Raw genomic sequence first — 22792 nt, 5'->3', positions numbered from 1 at the left:
AAACCTACTGACCGCTATTCCTACCTACATGCCTCTAGCTTTCATCCAGATCATATCATTCAATCCATTGTCTACAGCCAAGCTCTACGATATAACCACATTTGCTCCAACCCCTCAGACAGAGACAAACACCTACAAGATCTCTATCATGCATTCCTACAACTACAATACCCACCTGCTGAAGTGAAGAAACAGATTGACAGAGCCAGAAGAGTACCCAGAAGTCACCTACTACAGGACAGGCCCAACAAAGAAAATAACAGAACGCCACTAGCCATCATCTTCAGCCCCCAACTAAAAGCTCTCCAACGCATCATCAAGGATCTACAACCTATCCTGAAGGACAACCCATCACTCTCACAGATCTTGGGAGACAGGCCAGTCCTTGCTTACAGACAGCCCCCCAATCTGAAGCAAATACTCACCAGCAACCACACACCACACAACAGAACCACTAACCCAGGAACCTATCCTTGCAACAAAGCCCGTTGCCAACTCTGTCCACATATCTATTCGGGGGATACCATCATAGGACCTAATCACATCAGCCACACTATCAGAGGCTCGTTCACCTGCGCATCTACCAATGTGATATATGCCATCATGTGCCAGCAATGCCCCTCTGCCATGTACATTGGCCAAACTGGACAGTCTCTACGTAAAAGAATGAATGGACACAAATCAGACGTCAAGAATTATAACATTCAAAAACCAGTTGGAGAACATTTCAATCTCTCTGGTCTCTCGATTACAGACCTAAGAGTGGCTATCCTTCAACAAAAAAGCTTCAAAAACAGACTCCAACGAGAGACTGCTGAATTGGAATTAATTTGCAAACTGGATACAATTAACTTAGGCTTGAATAGAGGCTGGGAATGGATGAGTCATTACACAAAGTAAAACTATTTCCCCATGGTATTTCTCCCCCCCACCCCACCCCCCCACTGTTCCTCTGATATTCTTGTTAACTGCTGGAATTAGCCTACCTTGCTTGTCACCATGAAAGGTTTTCCTCCTTTCCCCCCCTGCTGCTGGTGATGGCTTATCTTAAGTGATCACTCTCCTTACAGTGTGTATGATAAACCCATTGTTTCATGTTCTCTGTGTGTGTGTATATAAATCTCCCCTCTGTTTTTTCCACCAAATGCATCCGATGAAGTGAGCTGTAGCTCACAAAAGCTTATGCTCTAATAAATTTGTTAGTCTCTAAGGTGCCACAAGTACTCCTTTTCTTTTTGCGAATACAGACCAACACGGCTGCTACTCTGAAACCTTAATTAAATTTGTGACTGAACTCCTAGGAGGAGAATTGTATGTCCCCTTCTGTGTTTTACCCACATTCTGTCATATTTCATGTTATAGCAGTCTGAGGTGATGACCCAGCACATGTTGTTTGTTTTAAGAACACTTTCACTGCAAATTTGACAAAATGCAAAGAAGGTACCAATGTGAGATTTCTAAAGATAGGTATAGCACTCGACCCAAGATTTAAGAATCTGAAGTGCCTTCCAAAATCTAAGAGGAACAAGGTGTGGAGCATGCTTTTAGAAATCTTAAAAGAGCACATTCTGATGCGGAACCTACAGTACCCAAACCACCAAAAAAGAAAATCAACCTTCTGCTGGTGGCATCTGACTCAGATGATGAAAGTGAGCAAGTGTCGGTCTGCACAACTTTGAAACATTATTGAGCAGAACCTGTCATCAGCATGGATGCATGTCCTCTGGAATGAAGTATCAAGGGACATATGAATCTTTAGCGCATCTGGCATGTAAATATCTTGCAATACCGGCTACAACAGTGCCATTCAAATGCCTGTTCTCACTTTCAGGTGACATTTTAAACAAGAAACAGGCAGCATTTTATTCTGCAAATATAAACAAACATGTTTGTCTGCGCAATTGGCTGAACAAGAAGTAGGACTGGTAGGACTTGTAGGCTCTAAAGTTTTACATGGTTTTGTTTTGTTTTAGAGTACAAGTATTTTGTATATAATTCTACATTTGTAAGTTCAATTTTCGTGACAAAGAGATTGCACTACAGCACTTGTATTAGGTGAACTGAAAAAATACCATTTCTTTTGTTTTTCACAGTGCAATATTTGTAATGAAAATAAATATAAAGTGAGCACTGTAAACTTTGTATTCTGTATTGTAATTGAAATCAATATATTTGAAAATGGAGAAAACATCCAAAAACATTTAAATAAATTATGTTCTTTTATTGTTTTAACAGTGCGATTAATCATTATTAATTTTTTTAATTGCACGATTAGTTATTTTTTTTAATCTCTTGACAGCTTTACTTTAAATTTTAACACGTTCTCCCAGAGAATCAAGTCCTAGAAGCTCAGGCGTTCCTGTTGATTTGGAATCCTGAGTTGCAGATTCCCGGTAGAATAAAATTTGTGTCCAAACAAGTCCAACCTCCTCAAATCTTTGCCCTTCGGCATCAATGCTTGGTGTCCTTGCATCTCCCATTCACTAGCAGCTATGACTACCCAAAAACCAGGGGGAGGGCTAGAGTAAATATTCTAATAACCCTTAGAGGATATGTAGTACCTCATTTCAGCTCACTTTGCTGTGGTGGGGAAGGAGAATGTCGTCTGTCAGTGCGCCTTAACTGTCTCTGTAATGGCTTCATTAATCAGCAGAACCACCTAAGAGGGGCCATCGATACCAGACTGTTCACCAATTCATGAGAGCTTTCATGCACGTCCTCTTCCTGAAAGTCAACAGCCTTGTCCGGCAACAAGGAAGAGTATGCCACAGTATTCAGAAGTGGTGCCTATTCCATAACTTGTGGTAGGGAAGTCACCCAAGTGACTTCAGTACCAGGTACTAGAGAATGATGCTTTTGGTGCCAATGCCCCCAGAGCAATCTCAATGACAAGGAATAAGATGACTGTAGGGAAGTCTAAATGGGACACCTTGTGGTGTCCATAACAGCCACTGATATGGGCCTGGGATCCATCCCCGAGGGGGCTAACCACCCCTTTAGAAGGAGGCCAGTGCTTTGACTGTTGTATGACCCATGGTTATGCTCTCTGTCTTGGATGGGACACAGACCAATGCCTCTAAGCTTTTTCTTAGAATGGGACCAAAGAGCTGCAGATATCTCCGACGTGCTCCATACCAACATCAATATACTTGAGGTGTGCTGTGAGTGAACATTTGAGCCTCACCACTCTTTCTTTGAGTGGAGCTTAAATCCCTTACAACTGTGACATTTGTCACTTATGGGGTGATTCTCCCCAACTTTTCAAGTAGGCCAGGTGTGGGGTCACTGACTGGCATAGGCTGAACGCAAGTCCAGCAGGACTGAAGACCTGGTGGGCATGGCATTGTTCCAGTATCAATGCTGGTACTGAAAGATGAAAAACTGGTCCAAAAAGACCTAAGATTTAAATCTATCATTAAAACAAACAAACTTCACTAACTAATTCCTAACAGTAACAGTGGATGGATGGATGGATGGATGGATGGATGGATGGATGGATGGATGGATGGATGAAGCAAGGGAAGCACTTATGACAAGTCTGAGATTGCTCTGACAACCATCACATGCAGTAAGCAGGAACTGAGGGAGGTCAGAAGTGGCTTCACACTCTTAACTCTTATACCAGCACACAGTGGCATGTGGTGACAGAAGGCGCTTGCGCTGCCCAGATGGATACCACAGAGAAAAAGTTCTCTAACAACTGTGCATGAGGCACACACACATACTTACAGTGGGATGGACATGTGCAAGCACTTGAAGAATTGCAGACTATATACCAGTTCCACTGTCCTCAGACCCCAATGATCTGATGTAATGTGGGTACAAGCATGTAGGAAGTGGGACAACATGCTGCCAAAGGGAGATCTCTAGGAATGGTTTGCTGCGCTGCCCCAAGGAATCAAAAAGACTGCTTGGAAGCTGAAAATAATCTTGAGGTAGGAGAAGGGCAGTAGGTGGAGGTTTTGGTCTCTTCTTTTGATACCTGTGACACTTTTTTGAGCTGATGGCTTATCCCACTGGGTAGTACAGATACTTCTGCTGGACCTGAGGCTGAAACTGTTCCTTTTAATAGCAGAGATATAAAATACCCACCAATTTCAGGGTCACCTGGAATATTTTAGCGTGCAGAGCTTCATCTGTTTTGCCTAAAAATAATTTTGGGACTTAAAAGGGCAAGTCTCTGTTGTGTGCTGGTATGCATGATGCTTCCAGTCATGAAGCACAAGGCATAATGGTTTTTGCCATCCTATGGGGAGGAGCAAGCAACCAACTGATTCTCATTTATAAAGGCTTTAAATTTCTCTTTCACATCATCTGGCAATTTGTACTGAAATTCAGACACCACATCCCAGTTTGAATAGTCATAGCTGGCAAGCAGCACCTGGTGAGTCACAATTCTAAATTAGAGAGACAAGGCGGGTGAGGTAATCTCTTTTATTGGATCAACTTCTGTTGGTGAGAGAGATAAGGTTTCAAGCTTACATAAAGCTTCTCTGTCTCATCAACTGAAGTTCGTCCAATATAAGATATTACTTCACCAACCTTGTTTCTGGGACCAACTCAACTACAATATTGCATATAACAATTCTAAATTGTAAACTGGAAGAAGAATAAACCTTTCTCCCAAATAAATAAAGTTTATTCGTTTTTCATCCTTTGGGAGCTGAATTAACCCAACTTTACCTTGATTTTTTGTCCCTCTTCAGAAGCACTTGCCCTGTAGTCATTGATGACTGGAGATGACAAATCTAAGATAGCAGCCTCATCAGGAGACAATGAGGACATGTTATGCAGAAGTATTTAAGTTTCTGTTTGGTCAGATGGAATAGTAATCTCCTTGATGCTAGATAATAAGGAGAAGTGGCCCTCAAGTCTGGGGGAACTCCTCATGAGTTCCAGAAGGGCCTCTGCTGCATCTGCATAGGACTGAGGCTACTTAGGAAACTAATAAGGGATGACTATTATAACAGATTTTCCTGTTGGGGGATCAACACGAAGAATGAATGTGGGCTAAGAAGGACTCACTGAGAGATACTTTCTTGAAGAATTTTTAGTCTCCCAGACGTAAATAATCATGCCTTCACATATAAATCACATAAACTGAGAATGCATAGAAACATCACCACAAAATGCGTTTCTGGGAGAATGTTCTTGGCAACGAGGTTTCCTTTGTCTGAAACCCTATATAATGCTACTAATATGAGAACTAAGTTGGGGGATGAAAGCTGCGTATCCCTTCCAGATGCAAGAAAATCACAAATCCAGTTCTTAATCTGACAACGAAGAGTGGTAATGTATCTATTACTTTTTGTATTCAACATAGTGCTATACTAATCTCTGATTGATAACCCTAGATTAAATAATTCCAGTTAAGCCTATTTCGACAAATTTGAGTCATTAACTTAGATATGCAACAACTACATAAATTTATGTAGAGTAAAATAAATGCCGAGCACTATCTATGCCCTTCCTATTAATTGATTATTTAAGTCACTTCCCTCTGTTCCCCCTATTGATATAGCTTGTATTGCTCTTATTTTGGCTCTCTTGTTTATGAGGTTACCTTCCTTAAGATTAAGTCTCATCTTACCAAACTTCTAGGTATATTTAATGTTGGATAGCATAACTACACTTAGAATCATAGAGGATTAGGGTTGGAAGAGACCTCAGGAGGTCATCTCATCCAACCCCCAGCTCAAAGCAGGACCAACTAAATCATCCCAGCCAGGGCTTTGTCAAGCCAGGCCTTAAAAACCTCTAAGGATGGAGGTTACACCACCTCCCTAGGTAACCCATTCCAGTGCTTCACCATCCTCCTAGTGAAATAGTGTTTTCCAATATCCAACCTAGACCTCCCCTACTTCAACTTGAGACCATTGCTCCTGGTTCTGTCATCTGCCACCATTGAGAACAGCCGAGCTCCATCCTTTTTGGAACCCCCCTTCATGTAGTTGAAGGCTGCTATCAAATCCCCCCTCACTTTTCTCTTCTGCAGACTAAACAAGCTCAGTTTCCTCAGCCTCTCCTCAGAAGTTATGTGCCCCAGCACTCTGATCATTTTCGTTGCCCTCCGCTGGATTCTCTCCAATTTGTCCACATCCTTTCTGTCGTGGGGGGGCCCAAAACTGGATGCAATACTCCAGATGTGGCCTCACCAGTGCTGAATAGAAGGGAATAATCACTTCCCTCGATCTTCTGGCAAAGCTCCTACTAATGCAGCCCAATATGCTGTTAGCCTTCTTGGCAACAAGGGCACACTGCTGACTCATATCCAGCTTCTCGTAACCACTGTAATCTCCATCTCCTTTTCTGCAGAACTGCTGCTTAGCCAGTGGGTCCCCAGCCTGTAGCAATGCATGGGATTCTTCCTTCCTAAGTGCAGGACTCTGCACTTGTCCTTGTTGAACCTCATCAGATTTCTTTTGGCCCAATCCTCCAATTTATCTAGGTCACTCTGGACCCCATTCCTACCCTCCAGCATATCTACCTCTCTCCCCAGCTTAGTGTCATCTGCGAACTTGCTGAGGGTTCAGTCCATCCCATCATCCAGATCATTAATAAAGATGTTGAAAAAAACTGGCCGCAGGACCGACCCCTGGGGCACTCCGCTTGATACTGGTTGCCAGCTAGACATTGAGCCATTGATCACTACCCGTTGAGCCCGACAATCTAGCCAGCTTCCTATCCACCTTATAGTCCATTCATCCAAGCCACACTTTTTTTAACTTGCTGGCAAGAATATTTTGGAAGACCATATCAAAAGCTTTGCTAAAGTCAAGATATATCACTTCACCATAAAGTCCTTCCACTGTGAAAAGGATGATAAACTTAGCCCCTCTCTATTTTTAACTTCACTTAAAGCTTTACTTTCATGCTGCCCCCTACCCATGTAATGTGCTTCCTGAGCTGGTATATAAAGCTACCATTTTCCCACTTATCTAGGGGTTGATCCTGAAAGGTGAATGCCCTCAGCACTCATTAACACCAATGGGATTTGAGGGCACTCAACACCCCTTAGAATTGTTCAACAATGGTCCCTTCAATCCCTACCGAAAACTCACTTTTTCCATGACACCTAGAAGTGTCATCAAGTCATCAAGATATTTATTTTTAAAAGAATGTTTTGCTCTAACATGCTGTGCACTAGCCTTTACTGAGTAACCACGATCCTAGTGATGTTGTTTTGTTCCTCACACTTCTCATTATGGCACGTCTTTCAGCTCCTCAGGACAGGGACAATGTCTTTTTAGTATATAAAAAAATTCTTAAGTATTACCAAAAGGATAGCATGGGAATTTTAGCTCATACAATTTACAATTTATATTATTCTGGCCAACAGAACAAAATGTAGATCTTAGTTTCCAGACAGTTCTACCCTGGAAAGCATTTTCTCACCTACAACCATTCTGCCAATACATCCATTTAACATGTATATCTTAAAAAAAAGGGGTTAAAAATAGCAAGATGAACAAAATCCCAATTAGTAGCAGTTGCCACAATAACCTTTGTCAGGGTAAATTTTAGGTGTAAGGCTCAGAGATAGTTACTATGGCAACAGCAGACACTTGCAAGGTACTATAATGAGAAATGCAATATCTGTCACACAAGAAGCCAGATGCTGTGGTAACCTGACGGTCTATTTAAAGAAGCAGGGTTTTCTTCCCCTGCCCTTCTATTTCAAGTAGCAGCTGGAAAATAAGCTGCTATACGAGTATCTTTAAAAAGCATGTTGTTTTTATTCTGTGTTAGCTCACCACCTTCTTTCCTCAGAACTTTGTAGTTCCATTGCTAAAAGCTTAAACTAAGCTTTATTTAAAGTGTATACAGATCAGACCTACCACATATCACCACACTTTACATACTTTCTGCAAAATACGATTTAGCTCAAAAGGCGAGAACAGAGAAGCAGGTAAGAAAGGCAGTGTTTTAGGAATGTATGCAGACATGCATAGTACCAGAACAAAAAGGTAAAAGTCAATAAGGATTTTCATTTTGAGGAATGTTATTATGAAACTAAGATGATTATTTTTATAAGTTTTCAATAATGAACTCCTTTCTCTTATTATACAAGTGTTTCACATATCCACAGAACATAAATTACTAATAAGTAATATTTTTACCACCAACTTGTAATATTTTTCCAAATATACATAAGCCAACCTTCAGTGTGAATCAAAAATTTTAAAAATTTGATACACCTCTCATTTTTCTTTTTCATTCTTGAGTTACAAAAGACAAATCTGAACCCTCACTGCCACCAAGAGCACTTTTCTCTAATGACAAAATTGCATGAATTCAGTATTGCACCTGTGGAATGAGAGAACCTATGTCAGGACTCTAAATAATTCACTATGTGATGTTTCACAGCTCCACTGAAAAATGAGAAGATGTGTATTACTGTACCTTCTCCTCAATGTGCTGTCCCTAAATGCAAAGCATAAGCAATTGATTATTAGTATACCTTAGTATTCTCAAACTGCGCCCAATGGAGAGCTGCCTTTGCAACTTGCCAAGAGCCCAGGGATGTGCCTGGTTTGCACAAATTGTAGTACATTGTTCCTGCCCTCATCATTACTATAAAGATACAGTCCACAAAAACTCTCTCTTTCACAACATATACGGCTTCATCTTGATCCAAGTTGCCTTTTGCTCAGGTCAAGATAAAGAGTTGCACACAGTGAGTAGTAATCTTCCTTAAAAAAAGAGGTTGGTGGCTATAGGCCAGACTGCAGAACTTGTTTGCAAACCGTCACATGCACATTTGGCCTTGGATACATTATTATATGTAATATCAATAGAGTCCATTTGATCACCCTAGTCAACTCAGAGCAGTTTTGCTTGTGTTTAAAAATCAGTTATGACAGGGGTTGTCAACCTTTTTCTTTCTGAGGCCCCCCTCAACATGCTATAAAAACTCCAGGGCCCAGGGGAGGGTAGAAGGGGGAGGGCTTGAGGCTCCGGGCTGGGGCTAGGGCTGGGCCCTCGGACATAGGCATAGTTTGACTTCTATTTTGGGGGGCAGGGGCCGGCGGTGCTTGGGCCAGCTCCGCACAGCAGGATCCAGGAGGGCAGCGCCACCTCCACCCCATAACTCACCTCAGCAGGCCACCCTTCCTGTCTGGGTTGTGTGTGGTGGGGGTTCAGCTCTCAAAGTTTGAAAAGTGCTTAGGGTACAGGGAGGGGGCAGCTAGGGGCTGTGCACAGGCAGGGGGGTAGCTCAGGGTGCAGGGAGGGGGTAGCTACGGGCTGTGTGTGGGCGGGGGTAGCTCAGGGTGCAGGGATGGGATAGCTAGGGGCTGTATGCCAGGAGGGTTCCCCTGTCGTTACTGCTCCTCAAGGGCTCTGCCGGCCACAGAGCAGGGTCCCCCTGCCTGGGTGGCTCTGACTGGCTGCCTGAGCTGAGCAGCAGCCCCAATTCTGGGCACCAGCAGCACACAGGGGAATGCCGTGGCTGCCTGCTCCATGACACCAGACAGAGCAGCAGCTGCCTGCACTGCCCCACTCTGGCTTCACACCTCCGACCTGGCCAGGGGATAGAGCCTTGGGGGCAGGGAGAGGAGAAAAAGGGGTGTGTGGAGCTGCCCTGGGACTGCACCGCTCTGGCACCAAGGGGGATGGGCGCACTGGGGCTCAGGGTTTCAGCCCTGCAACAAGGAACACAAGGGCTCAGGATTTTAGCGGGGTGGGGGGGTGGGAGGGCATCGGGGTTTGGGGTTTCAGTCCCATGGCTGGGGGTGCTGGGGCTCAGGCTCTCTGGGTTTTGGTCGCAGACCCCCAATTGAGAACCGCTGACTTATGAAATACAGTCATCTTTCTTTTCCTAAAATCAAAGTCAATGTAACAGAGAACATAGTTCACAGTCAAAACGATTGGCAGCTTATGATACAAAGAGGAAGCAACAGGGTTGTGCATATGGTTCCTTGTAACTGGGTGGCTCTTCTCTTCCACGCATTGTTGGCACACGTGAGTCACCCTTATTACCAGATGCTAGAATTCGAATGGGATATAGGATAAGGATATAATTTCTTACATAATTACTTGATTTGTAAATTCAGCATGATTAATTCCTTGGCACTGGAATCATATACATGGTGCTTTATCAAACTGAGTTTGTGCAGACTATGCAAAGTACTATCCATAGGCCGAATTTAGCCCATGGAATTCTACAATGTGGCCTGTAGCTGTCCTCATTTTCACTGTGGAAATATAACTTGCAGTAAGTAGGGGTCCCAGTAGGCAATGTCCTGGCTTCATCAAAGCTCAAGACCAAGATGGTATATTATTTGCTGAGATTGTATAATTCTTGTGGACTGTTTCAAACTTCTCCACCTCTAGAAAAATAGATGCAGCCTTCTGCTGGAGATAGTATGGATATACATGCATTAGTATTTTACACTGAGAAGAACAGACATATTAACACCAAGGGGATGATTCTATTACAGTGAATACCAACTGAATTAATAGTGTTCTGACACTTATTCTGCAGTGTTGACATATATTTCAATGTGTAGCTAAATGAAAACAAACAAAAAACACAGTGTTATGCAGGAAAAAGAATAAGTCATTCAGGAAGAAAAGAGATGACCTGGCAAACTGTACCTGCTGCAATAATTTAAGAATTAGAGGTTTCCCTCAAAGGAGCAATGACCCAATTGCTTTTTTCCAAAATGAGATTTCTTTCACTCAGCTGTCAGTTCAGAGTCTGTACAAAATTCGTTTCAGTTTCAGAGAGCTCATACAACCTTAGGTGCAAATCAGACAGAGCGGTATGTCTGCAAGCAGTTATTTTACAATTACTAAAAAAGAAAAGGAGTCCTTGTGGCGCCTTAGAGTCTAACAAATTTATTAGAGCGTAAGCTTTCGTGAGCTACAGCTCACTTCATCGGATGCGAAAGCTTATGCTCTAATAAATTTGTTAGTCTCTAAGGTGCCACAAGTACTCCTTTTCTTTTTGCGAATACAGACTAACATGGCTGCTACTCTGAAACCTTTACAATTACTGAAATTCTGGAATCAGAAGGTGTTTGTGGAGTTGTTTCATATCTAGAATACTAACATCTCAGATCGCTAGCTTTCACCTGTGGAGATTTAGGTTCAAAGAACTTATAGGAAGTGAATTTAGTTATCTAAAAGGCTCACCGTTACACTAAAAGCCATGGATGAAATTTTGTACTCCATTTGTGTAAGTCGGGCCAGGTCTACACTGCTGCTGCTGGTCGATCTAAGCTACACAGTTTGAGTTACGTGAGTAGCATAACAAGTCGACATAGTTTAGATCTACTTACCACGGGTCCACACTATGCTATGTTGATGGGAGACGCTCTTCTGCCGACATTGCTTCCGCCTCTTGTTGAGGTGGAGTACAGAAATCGATGAAAGCGCGCTCTCCCATCGATTGACTGTGTCTTCACTAGACCAGCTAAATCGATGCCACTGCATTGATTGAAGCAGTGCCGATTTAGCTCCGTAGTGAAGACAAGCCCTCAGAAACAGAACTAATATGGTGGAACAAAGATTTTGGTCCTGAATAATAATAAAAAATACTCTCATAACTGAAAGAAAATTTAAATTCTAATATTTGTGCTGTCTGTTTATTTTCCTTGTTTCCCACTTCTTTACTATTATTATCTGTCTGGTGGCACTGCCTAATCTCTCCAAATCATGTATCAAGGCCCTACTGTGCAAAGTGCTGTACAACATATAAAAAAAAAAATACAGGCCTGCACCTGAAGAGTTTTTCATCTTGGTAAACTCCAATTCAAAGTTCTTGCACTTAATGAAAGTATCTTAAATAGTGGAACATGAATAAGACATCAACTACTGCTTAACAAAAATAGGTACTATTTAAAAAATGGTAATGGGGCATTAATGTGCAACACAAAAGTAATCTGGATTTTAAAAAATAACTTAAAGATCTTTACCTGGCAAATCAAGGTAGGAAAACTAGAGAGAACAATTTCAGCAATTAGACAAAGACCTATTTGTCTAACAGTTTTTTCATATAAAGAGTTTATTCATAAGAGTTATAAGAGTTTATTCATATAAACTCAAAAATAAAGAATGCTAGAACACTTCATATTCAAAGAGAGAATTTAAAGCACACAAGAAAATTATATTCTTTATGCTAAAAGTAAGTGAGCTGAAGGAAGAGTACGAGCCCAAAGTTTCAGTTTTAACTTTTAATTGTGTTGCTTTTCCCCATCACTCAATGCCAGCTTAAATAGCTTTTTAGCTTGATTGTATATTTGATAAAATTACTGTGATGGGGCGTCCACCCCACACTGGCAGGTTAGGGTTAATCGTGCCCTAGAGAGGCTGCACAAAAAACAGCCAATAGGAGAGGAACTGTGAGGAGTGGTCAATCAAGGCCCAGCAGGCCCATATAAAAAGAGCCTCAGGGCAGAGCAAGCTGGAGTTCAAGGAGGGAGGACTGTCTCTCTAGCAGGCTGAGAGACCTAGAGGCACCTTGGACAGAGCTACTTCTGGCAGGAACCGGGGGAGCAAGAGGTGCTCCTGGCTGGCTACTGAGACTGGGTAGTTGCAGGCCCTGAGGAAGGGTGAAGAAGGTGCTAGGGCCATGGGGAAGTGCCCCTTGGAGACATAGCAGCAGGGAGAGGAATCTGAGGTGCAGCAGGAGGCTGCGATCCATAGGGTCACTGGGCCGGAACACAGAGTAGCAGGCAGACCTGGGTCCCCCCAATACACCAATGGAGAAGTTTCAGGACTATTGACTGCAATCGCCACTGTGGAAGTGGCTGGACTAGGAGCTAAACTATCCCAGAAGGGGGGAACACAGACAGTGCCACGGCTGGAGGGCCGAGCCACAAAGAGGACACTGCAGTTCCTAACTCTGCAAGAGGGACTGCAGAGAAAGAGTGACAGGGTGCAAACTGCAGATGGGGGCATTGGCCTCAAGATAATTCTCAGAGTTACCAGAAGGAGGCTCCAGACCAGCGGTGAGTGATGCACTCTGTGACAATTACATATAATAATAAAAAAATATATTTCTAATTATATCGGAAAGTTGAGAAAATAGAAGACAACTGCTCACAGAGATCAGAATCAGTGAAAATGAGTCCAACAGAAAATTACTTTGGAGCCAGTAGCACCTTTCCTGTCCATCTGCACATAAAACAATGTACAGAGCCTTATGAATATTGTTAACAATGAACATAGGCATGTTGAAATGAAGTCATGTAAACCTATCAAGGCTTATGTACAGAAGTAGATTTTCAAATGCTAACTTGCTCAACCTTTTATAAAAAAGTTGCGTACATGTTACACAGCATATTATATAGTAGTATAATAGTCAGACTAATTTAATCTGAAATTAGCATATTTCTGTTATTTATAACTTTTATTGTAGCAATAGCATGAATGTTTTCATTTTATTATAGTTTAACGGTCATGTGAGTGTTTCCATTCTGAACACCTGTTTTCAGGTAGTCACAGTTTTCTGAAAAATTCACCTTTGGGGCTAACATTTTCTTTAAACAAAGAATATGACTTTTTAAAGCACAAGTCGTTTGACTGTTTTCAAGTAAGAAAAGAATTTTAAAAAATGCAATTTCACAAATACTTCAAAAAAGAAAAGCCAAAGGAATATATTTTTTTTAAAGAGCCTTGTAGTTGAAACAGTGGAGAGAGAACATTGATATTTGCCATAAAAATAGATATTACAAAGAAAAATCTTTGAATGTTCCAGTGAAAAACTATTTGCATTTAAAATCAAGGCAAAACTCATTTACTTCAATTGACCCAAGATTTCACTCTTTTCTCTCACATTGCCTTGCCATTTATTACTTTTTGTTTGCGTTATGGAAAAACTGAAAAGCATATCAAGGGTTTTGTTTGTTTAGAAGGAAAACATACATAAAATGGATAACTGCTTAATAAAGATACATTTAGAAAGAGTCCCTGTTTCAAACATTTACAGTCTAAGATGACAAAAAAATGGAATATATCTTCTTAGTTCTAATTTGTTTGTTTATAAACCTGAGCTAGAGAAATCAGCTCCATGGGTGAGAGAGTTTGCCACGTTTTCTTCACTTCATTTTTGCTTTTGAAATTCTCTTTCCCCGAGTCACTCCCCTTTTCTTTTAATTAAAACTTACTTAAAAGCACCATCAATAATGCCCTTTGCATTTTTCCATATATCCTCTCAATCTGTTATGGCTCTCTTTTTCATCATCATCATCAATTCCAGACTTTGTAATACCAAAAGAGCAAATGGTTCTGAAGGACCCAGTGAAGAGAATTTGAGTAAATCTAATGACTTGAATGCCACAAAGAAGAATCATAAATTACAACAGAGATTCCCCATCAGCAAGGGAATGAGATTACTTAACTTGTCTCTTTTCTGTGCAGTCTTAAGAAAGTGAGCTCCAAGGAGCAATGAACCTGTAAATACCCTAAAATGAAACACATCAAGTGCCCTGAGACAATGTACCACAGGTACAACACACATCTGTGCTGGTGATGTCCAGATTCATACTTTCAATCAGTATTTTAACTACAGGTGATAACTGCTAAATTGTAATCATAACCACTTAGAAAGAGTACACAAATATACCGTTAAGCAGATATCCCTTTTCTGAATGTTTTTCCTTATAAACAAAAAAAAAAGTTTAAGTGTCAGATTCTGTCTCCCATCTTATAGCATCAGCAACATATTTTACAAGCCATTATATTTTGACTTGCAGCCCAGGGCTAGATCAACTGGATACACATTGTTAGTTTCTTAATTAACTGTAACCACTCAGGAAAATAACCTGGGTGTAATTATGCAACATTCAAAGAAAATATCTGTTCAATGTGAAATGACAGTCAAGAAGGCAAACAAAAATGTTAGAATGCATAAAAAATGGAAAAAAAATAATGAAAATATTATGTCATTATAAAGTCAATATTATTGTCTCATATATGGTGCATTCTATCTCAAAAGAGTATAGGAGAAAAACAAGGGGTCCTGAGAGTTCCCAGCTGATAGAGACAAGAGAAAACTTTTCCTTTGGAGAAAGATATACACATATTGGGACGGTTTGGTGCAGAGAGCAGAAAAATAAGACATGATGCAAGTATAAAGAATAATGCATGGTACAGAGATAGTTCATCAGGCACCTTATATACCTTCTCTCATAATACCATACTCAGAGCACAATAGAATTGACAGGTATCACATTTAAAGAAATTTAAAAGAAACAGTTTTTATACAGCACATAATTAACTTGCAGAATTCATTACCACAAGTCACCTTCTTTTGTGAACAATCATTGATTAAATACTTCATTTTCACAACACCTGGTAGAATCTTTCCTCCACTTCCAAAAACAATTTCATCACTGGAAGAGTCTCATAAAAATGTCCATCACTTGGGACTGTTTCATTAACTGCTGCTCTTTCTTACAAATGTCCATAAAGGATTTATTAGGAATTCATGAGGGAAGTTTTAATGAAGCTAACTGGGTAATCTTAGAGCTCAGTTACTGCAGAGTTCAGGGCCTTCTTCAACTTATGGCATGTTGTAAGAAAGGGATTGATTTTAAAAAATAGCAATAAATGGTCTGGAGATCTTAAAGACACAGGGCACCAGGCTAAAATCAGAGTATTATGGTTCAAGAAATGAGAGGTTGATTCCTTCCTGCATTCTACATCCTCTAGCTTTCTCTCAGTGCTTGAGGAAATACTGCTTCTCCTGCTCAATGGACAAGATGGGAGCTCACATGGGGACTAGCATCCCATGATGCTGCAGTTACACAGAGACTTAAAGTAACAATAACCCTGAGGACCAAAGGACCTAACCATTCCAATGTACTTCATTTGAAGCAGTGTCCACAGTTCCATAAAAAGCTGAAGTCAGTCTAGACTCCATTTTTATTGAATTTACCAGTGGAAAAAAAGATGAAAACTGTATTAGTTGTTCTGTGATTTCAATTATCAATGCTGCTATATCACAGGATGCATAAAACCAAAAACATGAACAACCTTTATGTGCTTGCTGAAATCACTCCACCTGATATTAGGAGAGCAGTCATAAGCAAACTGGAATGATTATGACATGTCAAAGATACCAGATATTCACCAGGTAGCTACACCACAGCAGTTAGCAGCCTGAAATTGCTGAAATGCTTCTTAGCTGCAATGGAACCACTAAAAAAAATCACCAACAGCTATACAACTGGAAATGTGATGCCCACAGCTTGAAATATTCAACAAGGACATGAAAATGCACATCGACATTGCCAAAGGCCTTCCCACAGGTGCAGAAAAGAATTGATCGACTTGAGATCTTTAAGTTGCCTCTGAACAGGAGTTGGCTGGTCAAAAGTCTATATGCGGAAATGGGGCTATTCCAACAACCCAATGAAACACAAATCATTAAACATCTGTCAATCTGCAGCACCAGGAAGGCACTGTGGAAGATCTCACCAGGGCTACAGACTGGGCCATATCATGTGCCCAGCATTGGAAAAACCTCTCATTGTGGTGGAGGGATGCGAGAAGAAGTAGTTATTGATCAAACTTGACAACAGTGCCCCAAAGGCTATTCACTTATGCAGGAGTTACCACACCATTCGAGCAGTGGGTTTTTTGAGAGGGTTATTGACAGAGCAGATGCAGAGAGGAAGGGCTAGCAACTCCCTTCCCCAGGAAAGGGGGTGTAGGGTTTTGGGGGGAAAGACGTTTCCAGGCAGGCTCTTTCCTGTTATATATTTGTTAGATGCTTGGTGGTGGCAGCAATAAAGTCCAAGGGCAAAAGGTAAAAAATAGTTTGTACCTTGGGAAGTTTTAACATAAGCCGGTAGAAGTAAGCTTAGGGGTTTTTTCATGCAGATCCCCACATCTGTACACTAGAGTGGGGAAGGAACCTTCAGACGTTCTTGTCAACTGCTGGAAATGGCCAACTTGATTATCACTACAAAAGATTCCCCCCCCCCCGCTCTCCTGCTGGTAATAGCTCACCTTAAGTGATCATTTTCATTACAGTGTGTATGGTAACACCCATTGTTTCATGTTCTCTATGTATATAAATCTCCCCACTGTATTTTCCACTGAATGCATCCGATGAAGTTAGCTGTAGCTCACAAAAGCTTATGCTCAAATAAATTCGTTAGTCTCTAAGGTGCCACAAGTACTCCTTTTCTTTTTCCGAATACAGACTAACACGGCTGCTACTCTAGAACCCTAGTGTTACTATAGTGACATCAGAAGACAGACATAAAAGAATGAAGACAACATTTCAAACATATTTCTAAAGAAACGTATGGGAATAAGACAATGGGAATTCTGTAATAAAGCAAGCTTTGTACAGTACTGGTTTACATGCAGTATTGTTCACTATTATCCTTCAGATCAAAAGACCTGAACTACACAGTACCGTAATAGCTACTATCCTGCTCAATTAATGGAGAGAGAGGAAAATGCATTTCAATATTAAAGAATGGATTCAAAGTGTTGAACCAGTGATCTTAAATGACTATCCTCCTTGGAAGGAAGTCATACAGATATTAATATAAAGCTATTTAAATTACTTTTTAATCACTCTGTTAAATAATATGATTTGGATATGTTTGTCTGCAGGAAATCTACAATATAACATCTTTTCACAAGAGATCAGTGTTTAGGAATGGAGCCAAATGGGCGTGGTGTGGAAGTCTCAGCCTTAATAAACCCTCTGGGCATTAAACCAGGCATGAACAGCATCAACTCAAGACCATCATCTTTCTTTCCATTAAATAGCAACAGTGCTTCCACACCAGCCATACAGTGTGAGCATCCCTAAGTACAGATGGCTCTAGAGGTTGAAGTCATCTGTTTATCCACAAAACAATTACAACACAGTAAGCAACAATGCAAGCTTCCCCACGTTCAATCCTGATCTGGAATGACACCTACACCCATTCAGCTTTGATGTCTTGCTGACAGTGTCAACAACAGTGCCCAGTTGTGGGGTGGTGGGTTTTTTTTTAATTTTTCTTTTAATAAAGACATTTGTCAACTGGCAATTGGACTGATACCACCAAATTCATTTCACAATTAGAACTTATGACCTGGGAGTGAAAGGCTCTATATCCAGTTACTCAACCCCTGAACAATCAATCCCCCACTACTGAAGGGTCTCAGATTTAATTAGGTGACATATATAAAAAAATCAGACTCCATAGTAAAATATTTTGTTTTAGAACCAGTTGGCACAGTGCTAAAAAGTGTGTATTTTTTTAATATCTGGTAATAAAGTGCAAAAGGGTCCTTGACCCCAAGTTTTCACCTAGTAAAAATATAGGTAGGAAGGAGATTGTGTGTTTGAAGCTTCTGTAATTGCCACCTAAGCAGTAACTGGTATTGCAGAAAAGAGTGGGAAGAAAGGCAAAAGAAGAAGCAGTATACCTCTGAAGAGGAATATGGAGACAGAACAGCATGGGAGCTTTTATGGACAGCGGCTCAATACTTATCTTAAATGGAAGGCTGGGAGTCAGAAGCGGTATGCTGAAACTGCCATTGATAGAAGAGTAGGCCAGAGTGGATTTCACAGTTCAGAGAGGGGGAGGGGAGGATAGGGATTCTTGGAGCACATAAGAGAATGCTACAGATAGGAGGGGAGCTAAACCAAGTTAAATTATGCTGATGGATGTGGAGAAGGGAACAGAAGATGTCTGGCTTTGGGAAGACTGGATGAGTCTGGCACAGAGGTGGAGTAATTCATGCAAAGAAGGAGGGATTGTAAGATACTTATTTCTACTAACAAAGATCCACAGCTGCAGTACAGTAGCAGATTCTTAGTACCTACCCTTATCCATCCTCCCTTCCCTACTTTTTTTAAACAAACATCATGAATCTTTGTCTTCCTCAATAATATCAAGTCTCTTAATAAGCAGAACATCCTCAGTGGAGAGCTGGTAATATGGGGTCTTGACTTCCTCCTCTATGTTTATAATTTACCAATGCCAGAATTTAATGATTCAGAACACGGAATGCCTTACTCTGACATATGTGTGTGAATTTAAAGAGTCTGCAGTTTAGTTTCAACAATGGCTTTTTACAAGGAATGACAGTTGTGGTACGACCCAACTACAGAAAAAAATTGCTTCATTTACCTCTGTACTTCCCTTTCTCTCTCTCTCTGATCCCTAACGCCCAACAGAGAAAAAGAAACAAAACAGCAAACATCTAAAAGGACTGGAACTTTGCCCAGTGTATCATTTTTGTTTGTACTTTATTGTATTTGTCAATTTAGACTGTTAGCTTCTTGGGAACTAATCATAAAACTAAAAAAATTAGTAGTGGCTTAGGTACAAGTATGAAAATCACATTCGTTTTGTGCAGACAGATTAAAGCCCAAACAAGTTATATATACACTTGGTACTTTCAAAGGACCAATTTCACAAAACCAAAAACAATTATGAGTTATATCATTTGGGAGAAAAATTAATTGGAAAAATGTGAATGATGCTTGGGAACCGTTTAGAAACAATTAATTAGATGCCAAAAAAGCCACAAACCCACAACTGGTGTGGTGTGGATTGCACCCTCAGCAAGTTTGCAGATGACACTAAACTGGGAGGAGAGGTAAATACGCTGGAGGGTAGGAATAGGATTCAGAGGGTCCTTGACAAATTAGAGGATTGGGCCAAAAGAAATCTGATGAGGTTCAACAAGGACAAATGCAGAGTCCTGCACTTAGGATGGAAGAATCCCATGCACCACTACAGACTAGGGACCGAATGGCTCGGCAGCAGTTCTGCAGAAAAGGACCTAGGGGTTACAGTGGACGAGAAGCTGGATATGAGTCAACAGTGTGCCCTTGTTGCCAAGAAAGCCAATGGCATTTTGGGATGTATAAGTAGGGGCATTGCCAGCAGATCGAGAGATGTGATCATTCCCCTCTATTCGACATTGGTGAGACCTCATCTGGAGTACTGTGTCCAGTTTTGGGCCCCTCACTACAAGAAGGATGTGGAAAAATTGGAAAACGTCCAGCGGAGGGCAACAAAAATGATTAGGGGACTGGAACACATGACTTATGAGGAGAGGCTGAGGGAACTGGGATTGTTTAGTGGGCGGAAGAGAAGAATGAGGGGGGATTTGATAGCTGCTTTCAACTACTTGAAAGGGGGTTCCAAAGAGGATGGATCTAGACTGTTCTCAGTGGTAGAAGATGACAGAACAAGGAGTAATGGTCTCAAGTTGCAGTGTGCAAGGTTTAGGTTGGATATTAGGAAAAACTTTTTCACTAGGAGGGTGGTGAAACACTGGAATGCGTTACCTAGGGAGGTGGTGGAATCTCCTTCCTTAGATGTTTTTAAGGTCAGGCTTGACAAAGCTCTGGCTGGGATGATTTAGTTGGGGATTGGTCCTGCTTTGAGGAGGGGGTTGGACTAGATGACCTCCTGAGGTTCCTTCCAACCCTGATATTCTCTGATTCTATGAACTGAGAAAGAAGGCCACACTGGTTAAAAAGCCAACCTAGTTTAAATAAGATGTAAAGGTAGAAATCATTTAAATATATGTAACACTGGAAGAAAGGGGACAGTAATGAATATAAATCAGAACCTAGGAACTGCAGAAAATTGATAAGGAAAACAAAAGGACAGAGGGAGAACTCTACAGCCAGCAGAATTAAGGATAATAACAAGGATTATTTTAAGTTATATCAGTAACAAAGTGATTCTAATAAGGTACTGGGCTATTACTGGATGGAAATAGTAGAATAGTCAATAATAATGAAGAACAGGCAGACAGATTCAGTAAATATCTCTGTTCTATATTTGGGGAAAACCATTATGTAGTCATATCACATGATGATGATGAGATTTCTCCATGCCAACAGTACCTTAGGTGGATGTTAATGAGTAGCTACTGAAGCTAGACATTTTTAAATCAGCCATTCCAGATAACTTGCATCTGAGAGTTTTAAATGAGTTGACCAAAGAACTCACTGGATCCTTACTGTTGATTTTCAATAAATCCTGGAACATTGGGGAAGTTCCAGAGGACTGGAAGAAAGCTAATCTTGTGCCAATATTTAAAAAGGGTAAACATGATGACCTGGTTAATTATAGGCTTGCCAGCCTGACATCAATCATGGGCAAAGTAATAGAACAGCTGATGCAGGAGTCAATTAATTAAGAATTAATAGAGGGTAACAGAATTAATGCCAATCAGTTCTTGGCCCTATACTATTTAACATTTTTATTAATGACCTGAAAGAAAACAAAATCATTACTGATAAAATTTACAATGACACAAAGATTGGGGAGTAGTAAATAATTAAGAGGACAGGTCAATGATACAGAGCTTGCTTGGTAAATTGGGCATAAGAAAACAATATGCATTTTAATAAGGCCAAATGTAAACCTATACATCTAGGAACAAAGAATTATAGACCATACTTACAAGACATTACTTAAAAGTCTCTCAGGATGCAGTGACTCTGAAAAAGATTTGAGGCTCATAGGGGACAATCAACTGAACATAAGCTCCCAAAGTGACGCTGTGGCCAAAAGGGCTAATACAATCTTGGATGCATAAACAGGGGAATATAGAGTAGAAGTAGGGAGGGTATATTACCTCTGAATTTGGTACTGGTGCAATTGCTACTGAAATACTGTGTCCAGTTCTGGTGTCCACTATTCAGAAAGGATGTTGATAACCTGAATAGGGTTCACAGAAGAGCCACAAGATTGATTGAAGGATTAGAAAACATGCCATATAGTGACAGAGTCAAAGAGCTCAATCTATTTAGCATAAGAGAAGGTTAAAAAATAATTTAATCACAGTGTATAAGCACTTACATGGGGAACAAATATTTGATAATGGGATCTTCAGTCTATCAGACAAAGGTATAACAAGATTCAATGGCTGGAAGTTAAAGCCAGACAAATTCAGACAGGAAATAAGGCATAAGTTTTTAATAATGAGGCTAATCAACCATTGACCCAACTTACCAAGTCTTGTGGTGGATTCTCCATCACTGGCAATTTTTACGTCAAGAACAGATATTTTCTAAAAGACATGTTCTAATTCAAACAGAAATTAGTTCAGGAAAGTCCTATGTCCTGTGTTAGACAGGTTGCATTAGATCAGTCATTCTCAAACTTTTGTATTGGTGACCCTTTTCACACAGCAAGCCTCTGAGTGCAACCTCCCCCTTATAAATTAAAAACACTTCTAAAAATATTTAGCACTATTATAAATGCTAGAGGCAAAGCAGGGTTTGGAATGGAGGCTGACAGCTCATGACCCCCCATGTAATAATCTCATGACCTCCTGAGGGGTCCCGACCCCCAGTTTGAGAACCATTGGATTAGATGATCACAGTGGTGTCTTCTGATCTTAGAATCTATGTGGGAAGGATAAGAAGAACAGAGGAATTGTCATAACATCTAGTGCAGCATCTTACTCCTGACCGTGGCCAGCAACAGGTGCTTCTGAAGAAGGCAAAAGAAACCCTGCAGTAGACATCTATGGAAAAACCTGTCCCTAGTGAAAGTATTTTCCCAACCCCATTCATTAGAGCAGTATTTCTCAACGACCAGTCTGTGGACTGGCATCGGTCCCTGAGATCTCCCCAACACAGTTTAGGAAGGAAGCAAGCTGGTCCCTGGTATCAAAAAGGTTGAGAAATACTGAATTAGAGGATTGCTTATGAACTGAAGCATGAAGTTTTATATTCCTTCCAAAATATTTATACTTATTTTTCCTTTTTTTAAAAAAAATTCTTGCAATTGTAACTTTGGATGTTCTTGCTAGCCATATACATTTAAGCAGTTTGCCTCAATAATCCTCAAAAGAT

At 40.7% G+C, this 22792-nt stretch overlaps 1 protein-coding gene and 1 long non-coding RNA gene across 6 annotated transcripts in view; both read right to left on the bottom strand.

The window, feature by feature from the left end:
• Positions 1-22792, bottom strand: part of TRAPPC9 (trafficking protein particle complex subunit 9) — an 874505-nt gene that overhangs the window by 479578 nt on the left and 372135 nt on the right. The gene's annotated exons all lie outside the window — the stretch shown is intronic.
• On the bottom strand, positions 5869-21802 carry LOC122458586. The gene is made up of 3 exons (XR_006278639.1): positions 21606-21802; positions 16403-16412; positions 5869-5879 (listed from the first exon to the last, which is right to left on the bottom strand). It is a non-coding gene; the product is annotated as an uncharacterized LOC122458586 (long non-coding RNA).

This window comes from Dermochelys coriacea, chromosome 2 (assembly GCF_009764565.3).
Source record: "Dermochelys coriacea isolate rDerCor1 chromosome 2, rDerCor1.pri.v4, whole genome shotgun sequence".
In the NCBI taxonomy this organism is placed as follows: Eukaryota; Metazoa; Chordata; order Testudines; family Dermochelyidae; genus Dermochelys; species Dermochelys coriacea.
The sequence above is the reverse complement of the archived record's forward strand: the minus strand, read 5'-3'. Positions and strand labels throughout refer to the sequence as shown.